The following is an 8,073-nucleotide window of genomic DNA, read 5'->3' as shown; positions in this document are numbered from 1 at the left end:
GCGAAAACAAACTGCTGATACTGTGAACATCGTTGCAATAGCCGAACTGCAAGCTGAAGTAAAAGGCATGAAAGAAGACGTCTTCAAAAAATGCATGCAGTTACTATCTCATAACTACGACACAGTGCTGGCCAGAATAACACAACAGGAAAACGACATAAAAGCAGTTCAAGCGCATCTGGAAAAAGTGGAAAACAACGAACCCAGTGAACAAATCAAAAGCATTAAGAAGGACATGGACGAACTGGAATAGCAAAAGAAAAAGCTGAATGTGTAGATTGATGATATAAAGCAGACAGAACAGGAAGATCTACTTAAAGTTAGCACATTTGCTGCATCCCTTGACCTTCCGGAACTAAAAGATAGTGAAGTCATTGTCATGAATCGTCGGCCCGTAAAAGGCAACGATACCCCACGTGTAATCGTTCGCTTCACTCAGCAATCTCTGAGGGAACGGTGGTTCGTAAAATTTAAACAGCCAAGGGAGCAGAATTCTTTAACCTACATTCAGGCAAGCCTCACCAATCAAGCTCGATCACTTCTGTGGGTGACGAAACAATGGACAAAGAAAACGATTTTAAATTTGTTTGCCACAGCAGTGTCAAAATTCTTGTAAGGCGTACAGAAGGCGCGTCGGCTATGCTTGTCAAAGGATCATTTACTGCTTTTGTGTAGGTTGCATCAAGCTTCGGTAAACGGCTTTTTTTCCTTCAATGTATACTATTCCTAGTGACTTAAGTAAGCACCTTTGAAAAAAAAATTATCGTGTATCAAGTTTCTTCACATAAACGCACAATCGCCTAAATCTAAGCAGGCACTACTTCAAGGACTTTTAGTCAGATCACCTTTCACTTGGATGTGATAATGCTATTGGATGTGATAATACTATTCCTAGTGACTTAAGTAAGCACCTTTGAAAAAAAAATTATCGTGTATCAAGTTTCTTCACATAAACGCACAATCGCCTAAATCTAAGCAGGCACTACTTCAAGGACTTTTAGTCAGATCACCTTTCACTTGGATGTGATAATGTTTAGCGAAACATCGTATACGGACGAAAATGTTTTTACTCTACCGGGCAATAACGTGGTGAATCTAAATTTACCCACACGGCGTGGCGGCCGCGTATCACTAGTGGTAAAAGAACACGCCGATATCATTGAAGCCATCACGCGTTCGGGTCAGCAGCCGAGCGCCATAACCACTGAGCCTTCGAGGCAGCCATGGGAAAAGATAAACACGCCGTTTGGAACCGGTAGATCCCAATCTCCAGCCACTGAACTACATATTGATGGAAAAAAAAATTACCGACGATTACGTTACTTCCTAATGCGAAATTTGAGCGCAGCAAATAAGCTGTTTCACCTTTTCGATAGATTGAGGCAAAGAAATCGAGCAACACATGTATGCGCTATCACAAATTTTTTTTTTTATTTTTCACACGTATTCCTTTAACAAAGACTCCACTAACAGTTCTTGACAGTCATGAAGGAAGCTTTGTGGTCAGAGAAATAGACTGATATATGTTCGACTTGGTACACCAATGCTTGATTCTCAAAGACGAGATCTATACAAGTGCCTCGCGAGGTTGTCACAGCCGTGGGACGCGTTACGAGCGAGAGGAACGGGATGTTCTCCCGCATAAGTGTTAGGAAATTGCTGTTCGTCTTTATGTCAACATTAAAGTCCCCCACTACTAACATCGGTGTGGATCGATGGACGGTTAATGCGAGTTGCAGGAAGTGCACGACGTCTTTCGTGAGTGCGGTAGGGGCGAAGTAGGCAGCTACTACCAGCAAGCCGTTGGGCAACTTTGCGGCGCACAGTTCGCCAACTCAATGTGACGTGCCAAACATTTCGACTGGTATTGCAGAGAGACCTGTGCGCAAGTAGATAGCGACTCCCGCCGCTCGGTTGTGGTCTCTGCGAGCACCACAGCAGTATAGGAAATCTATGATTTCGAGAGGCTCTTCGGGATCCATCCAGGTTTCAGCAAAGCAAAGTACAGAGGAATGGCGCAGAATGTGATCGTGGTGTACGTCCTTGGCATGTGCGGCAAGGGAGCGTACGTTAAGAATGTGCTTGTGAATGATGAATCAAGTGCTGCCAGCGAATGACGCGTCCATTGGCTGTCTGCGTGTGTTACTGATGTGTGGTTAACATGTTAAGCTTCGCCTGTAAGAGTGGAACGCGACAGCGTCTTGCAACGCTGCCAGGGAGTCCACAGAACGCCATCGCCAATTCGGCTGTACGCCTTGCTGGACGGTAAATTTATTTTTTGAGGAAAGGAAATGTATCTCTCTCTCTCTCGCATATCTGGGTGGACACCTGAACCTCGCCGTAAGGGAAAGGGGGAAGATGGGAGTGAACGAAGACGCCGTATTAGCTATACGCGCCTTTGTTCATTCCAAACCATTCAGCTGGCATTACGGAGTGGCTAGCGTGCTCGTATCGCACTCCGGAGACCCTGGTTCGATTCCCCAACTCGACCAATTTTGTTCTCGGTTTTATTGATTTATGCGGTCTAACTAGAAAGGTTAATTAGGCTATTTCATATTTATATTATTGCATTTCTATCCATCGTGTTCTGTCATTAACCTGTCAATTGTTGGAACTGTCTAGGATGTTCGACACAACGTATAAGAAACGAGCAACGTCTTCTCGCTTCGGCGAGAGCGGCTTCGGCCGCTTATCTGATTTTTTCAGTAGCGTCCGCTCCGGCGGACGCAGTTGTTGCTGCGACGCGCGTCTTTACTTGCCTTTTTCTCTTTCCTCTCCTCTATCTGCACGTTGGCAGCGGTGGTGGCTTGGCTAGAGCCAGTAGCAGGCCCGTGCAATTTCCTTTTCATCCTTCTCTCAGTCACAACAACAACAACTTACTGAGGGGGGAAGTGCGTGGTGGTGGAGGGAACGCGGCTTCGTACTTATCTGTTTTTTTTTTTTCAGCAGCGTCTCCTTCCGCGGACGCTGTTGTCGCTGCGGCGCGCGTCTTTTCTTTTCTTCTGACCTCTTCATTCTCCTCTATATTAATTAGGCTAATTGATTAATTAAGCAATTAACTAAACTCAGTCCAACTTAGTTGCAGCATCACTATACGATCCCTTTGATTGGTTGCATGGTTACTAGCCAAAGTACAATTGGCCCCATTTGAAATTCGCGCACTGTGACGTCACGAGCATTTCGACCAATTGAAAAGCGTGACATTGGGGGCGGAGCTGGTTACGAGGCCGACGCCGACGACGACGCGAAACCCAGGAACGGACGCCAAAGAGCTGCGCTCTAAAACAATAACTGGATAACTGGAAGAGTACTGGCAAATACAATCAATGATTACTTAGTTAATCTGCCTTTTTCAGCGGTCGTTGATGGCACTACACACAATGCGATGAAAAATTGTTAGCAATCGGTTTTCCTGAACTCTGTAACGGAAACAGATATTCAACTCGTAATTATGAAATTCAAAACAGTGCTACTTGTGATTTCTTTCATATTCAAGTTCGCCTAGTCAGATATGTAGCGGCCATGATTCGCTTTCCTTGCAGTCCGCAAAAGCCATATTTTTTAGAATTACTGAAAGTCTAACGTGTACAACGTGTGCCTTGTGCAAACACTTTTTGCGACATCGGAGGCTATCCATCAACCTGACGGATTGCGACACGCAGTCAGATAGGTGGCAACACATACATGTCACATAAGGTACATAACGCATTAATGGCAGAAAAGTTGTGCTCAATGATGAGCAACGCAGCGAAGCTTCAGGAAGATCGTTTTTGCGAGCAAGTGGTGAAAAAAAAAAATACGGGAAGAGCGTTTAGGCCTACAGTGGCGTCTCCACTGTACAGCGCACCCAGACATTCACAACGTTTAGGACACTTGGCGACCACGAAGTTTTAGCTGCGAGGAGGTTTTTTTTTTTTTTTGATACCTCAAAGGCTCCTGGTATGGGGCATTACATGAGGGATGGGCATGACAGTTAAACAACTATGGTCTTGATAGCGCTCTTAAAATGGATGGCGTTGATGTGATGCACGGCGTCCTATGGTAGATCATTCAAGTCCCGGGATGACGTGACGAAAAAAGATCGGGAATGAGCGGTAGTTCTTGCGGTGGGGGCGTAGACGGCCTTATGGTGGTTAATACGGCTTGAGAGGCGATAATCACTTGATATGACTGATTCTCCTAAAGATGAATGATAAAACATATGAAAGAGGCACAATCGAGAAATTTTTCGCCGCGTTTCAAGGCTGGGTAAGTTAGCTCTAGTTTTTAAGGCAGACACACTAGTGTAGTATGAATAGTCAGAATAAATGAAGCGGATAGCTCGATTTTGTATTTTTTCTAAGGTTAAAGAGATGTTAGACTGGTGAGGATCCCATATTGCCGAAGCATATTCTAGTTTTGGACGGACAAAAGTTATGTATGCAAATGATTTGGTTTTTCAAATCATTTGATTTGGTTTTGCAAATGATTTTGCAAATGACCAAACCATAAACCAACCAAACCAAATGATTTGATGGATGGGGTGGCAAAACGTAGGTTGCGCCTTATGAAACAAAGGGTACGATTAGGTTCGTTAGCGATGTTCGTGATATGAGATGACCATGTTAAGTTTTGCGTTACAGTAATACCCAAGTACTTACAGGAAGAGACGGACGATACTTCTGAACCGAAAAGAGTGTATTTAGAAGGAGTATGCATCTGCCGACGATGGAATTAGATTAAACATGTTTTGGAAATATTGAGAGACATTAACCAACTTTCGCACCAAATTTGGATTCGGTCAAGATCTTGTTGAAGAATGCCAGCGTCAGTACTGTTAGTGATTGGGCGGTAAATTACAGAATCGTCAGCAAATAAACGGATGGTAGAGGAAATACTGGAAGGAAGATCGTTAATATATACGAGGAAAAGCAAATGTCCTAGGACTGTACCTTGGGGAACACCTGAAATGACCGGGCTACGTGGAGAAGAATGATTGTTAGCATAGACAAATTGCCCTCTGTTAGTCAAAAAGTTAGAAAGCCAGTCTAATACTAACGAATTAAGATTTAGGCACGATAACTTTAGTAGCAGTCTTTTATGCGGTACTTTATCGAAAGCTTTTTCGAAATCAAGGAAGAGAGTGTCAATAGGAACGTTTAGGTCAAGGTTGGAGCTTAGGTCATTAATAAAGAGAGCCAATTGGGAGTCATATGAACGTCCTTTCAAAAAGCCATGCTGGTTAGTATGAAAGAATCTTACGGAGACAAGGAATTTGACTATGTGCGAATAAATAATATGTTCCATTAGTTTCGAACAGACGCTTGTGAGAGAAATGGGGCAGTAATTTTTGCATGAAACAGGTGAGCCCTTTTTGGGGACTGGTATGATCTTACCAACTTTCCAATCTTGTGGAAGGACACCTGTTGATATGGACTGCTGAAAGAGGTGGCACAATATTACACTTACAGTGATTTTAGTATCTTTAAGGATTTTAGAATTTATGCCGTCAACACCAGATGAAGAAGTAAGTTTCAATGATTCAATAAGTTTCATGATTCCATTAGCATCAATTGTAATCTGTGGCATAGCTGGGTGGCCGAGAGCTGTGAAATCCGGTAAGTCACCGTCAGGTTCTTTAGTAAAAACTGAAGAAAAAAAGTTATTAAGAGCGTGTCTAGATTCGTGTTCCGGGAAAAGATTGTTGTCGTCGTCATGTAACGTTAGAGGCTTCGAATGTGAGGGTTTATAGTTTTCCAGAACTTCCGGGGGTTGGCGTGCAACATGGAAGGTAGAACAGACGAGAAAAATGTACGTTTAGTCTTGCCTGTTAAAGATAAGTATGTTTTTTTTCTGCAGAATAATATCTTTCCCATGCAGATGCGGTGTCAAAGCGTTTTGCGGATCGAAAAAGTCTTTTCTTTTTCTTTCTGAGGCGTTTCAGCTCTTTGTTGAACCATGGTGACGATGGTTTTTCGGCGATGGTGATAGTAGGGACATGTTTATCTATAAGTTGATGCATTTTGTTTCAGAAAAGGGAGCAGTTATCTTCGATTGATCGTGCTGAAAAATCTCGCAGAAACCACATGCAGAAATCAGCTAGTTCAGAATTAATGGCTGCATAGTTGCCTTTGTCGTATAGAGTTAATGTTTTTTGTATTTTTTTGTGTGTGACAACTGGCAGGAGTACGTGGATTGAATTACGGAATGATCACTGAGTCCTGGTAAATGAAGAAGCGGCGGGATGTTATCAGGGTGAGAAGTTAATACGAGGTCGAGTATGTTCGAGGAATGATTTCTTTGTCTTGTCGGGTTTGATACGAGCTGCGAGAGACCAAAGGTTAGACACGTGTTGACAAAATCGCTTTCGATGTTATCTTTACATGTAGTGGTGGAAAGGTCGGACCAGTTTATTGCAGGAAAGTTAAAGTCGCCGAAAAGAACAATGGGAGTATGTTGGTGAGCCGCTGTTATCGCGCGAAGTGTTTCGTGAAAATTAGCAACAAAAGAATCAGTTAAATCAGGTGGACGATAGCAAACTCCGATGATTACGGGAGGAAATGAAGCGTGGCACTGAATGAACAATATTTCTAGAGGGGATGAAGTTTTAATTTCAGAACAACGAAGCGAATCATGGGTTCCTATTAGTACGCCTCCTTTGTGTTAACGCCTCCTTTGTGTTAATTTTGTGTTAACGTTGGTCGCTTGCTCCCCGTCCTATAGACACACGCAATAAAACAGGCGCATAATTATTTGTTTACTGACTACGCTCGATACATAACTGTGGCATCAAAACACACGTTCAACATACGTATTCCTGAAATGTGGTAGTACAGGCGCAGCACTGGCTAGCCCGTTAACTTTTCAGAGCGTTAGCTCTATTTTATCTTTCCTGAACTTCCTTACTAGTACCGTCCGCCGCTCAGACCACCTGCAACAGCAAGGTAGCCTTGGCAGCGTGCCAAGTGCGAGCAACGGCTTGGCCTGTTTAATATTTTGCGAGCGCGCCAGATGCGACAGCTCGTACGATGAACCCTCCGACGCTTTGTTTTCACACTATTAATAACGCTAAAACATTCGCATTACATACTCGTACATCGTTCAGGAAGTTTTTTCGCTGTGCGAAATCGCCGCGTTCTGTTACCTGAGGCTGCTTCTTGCACGTGCGACCCGTGAGCTGCCCAAACCCAGTTGCAGAGCTACGTTGACGTTACGTATAGCTCCGGCGTGCACCCAACACGTGTTACCTTGGTTCATCACAAACAACCAAGGTTGGGCGGTAGTGGTTCTCCGAGGCAGGAGACTGCTTACAAAGATTCACGCCAGTTATTTCGCATAATGGGAGTCATGTTTAAATCAACGCGGCTGGCAGCCTCGATCATTCTGCATGCCGTCGGTGGCTGCTTTTCCAGATACCTTATTCTATCATTGACTCAAGTTATCTCAGTTCTACAGCTACTCAGTTCTGCTCGTGTGACCAGCCGGACCGATTCTGTGAACATTACACCAATCAGGTATTTGCTTGATTGCCATATATTTTTTTTCCCACACACAGTTGAGATGTGGAATAAACTTGATGGTTCGTTCAGACAGCTACTACGTGAGCAGTTTGTGAAGCAAGTGCCTACTTATGTATTGTGACTTTCATTTCCATGTAACCACTCCTGGAATGTCTCATACCGAGACAGCAGTACCTGTAAATAAATAAATAAACTACCTTTTCGCCCGGCAACAGCTTACCTTTGCGTTAACAAGGTGCGCTTCTGTTACTCCTACGTCTGTTTTTGTGGATTCAACTCGTCGCTCATACATTTCCCTTCACATTGTTTGCTACTTCCATCTTTTTCCGTTTCGCAAATGCTTCGAAAATGAGTCTTTGTCCCCACCTTGAGCGACCAATAATTCTTTGTGCCGTGGCACTCTTTGGCAGCCGATGCCCTTGCGCCATCATCATCATCATCAGCCTGACTACGCCCATTGTCAGGGAAAGGCCTCTCCCATGTATCTCCTATTAACCCATAAAAATTCATTATAATCATTTTTTTAGCGTGGTGTCTGTTTTAGCCCCGGTACTACGCTCATAATTAGGAACCT

Source organism: Amblyomma mixtum, chromosome 9 (assembly GCF_055824585.1).
Source record: "Amblyomma mixtum isolate Tamu chromosome 9, ASM5582458v1, whole genome shotgun sequence".
NCBI lineage: Eukaryota > Metazoa > Arthropoda > Arachnida > Ixodida > Ixodidae > Amblyomma > Amblyomma mixtum.
The sequence above is the reverse complement of the archived record's forward strand: the minus strand, read 5'-3'. Positions refer to the sequence as shown.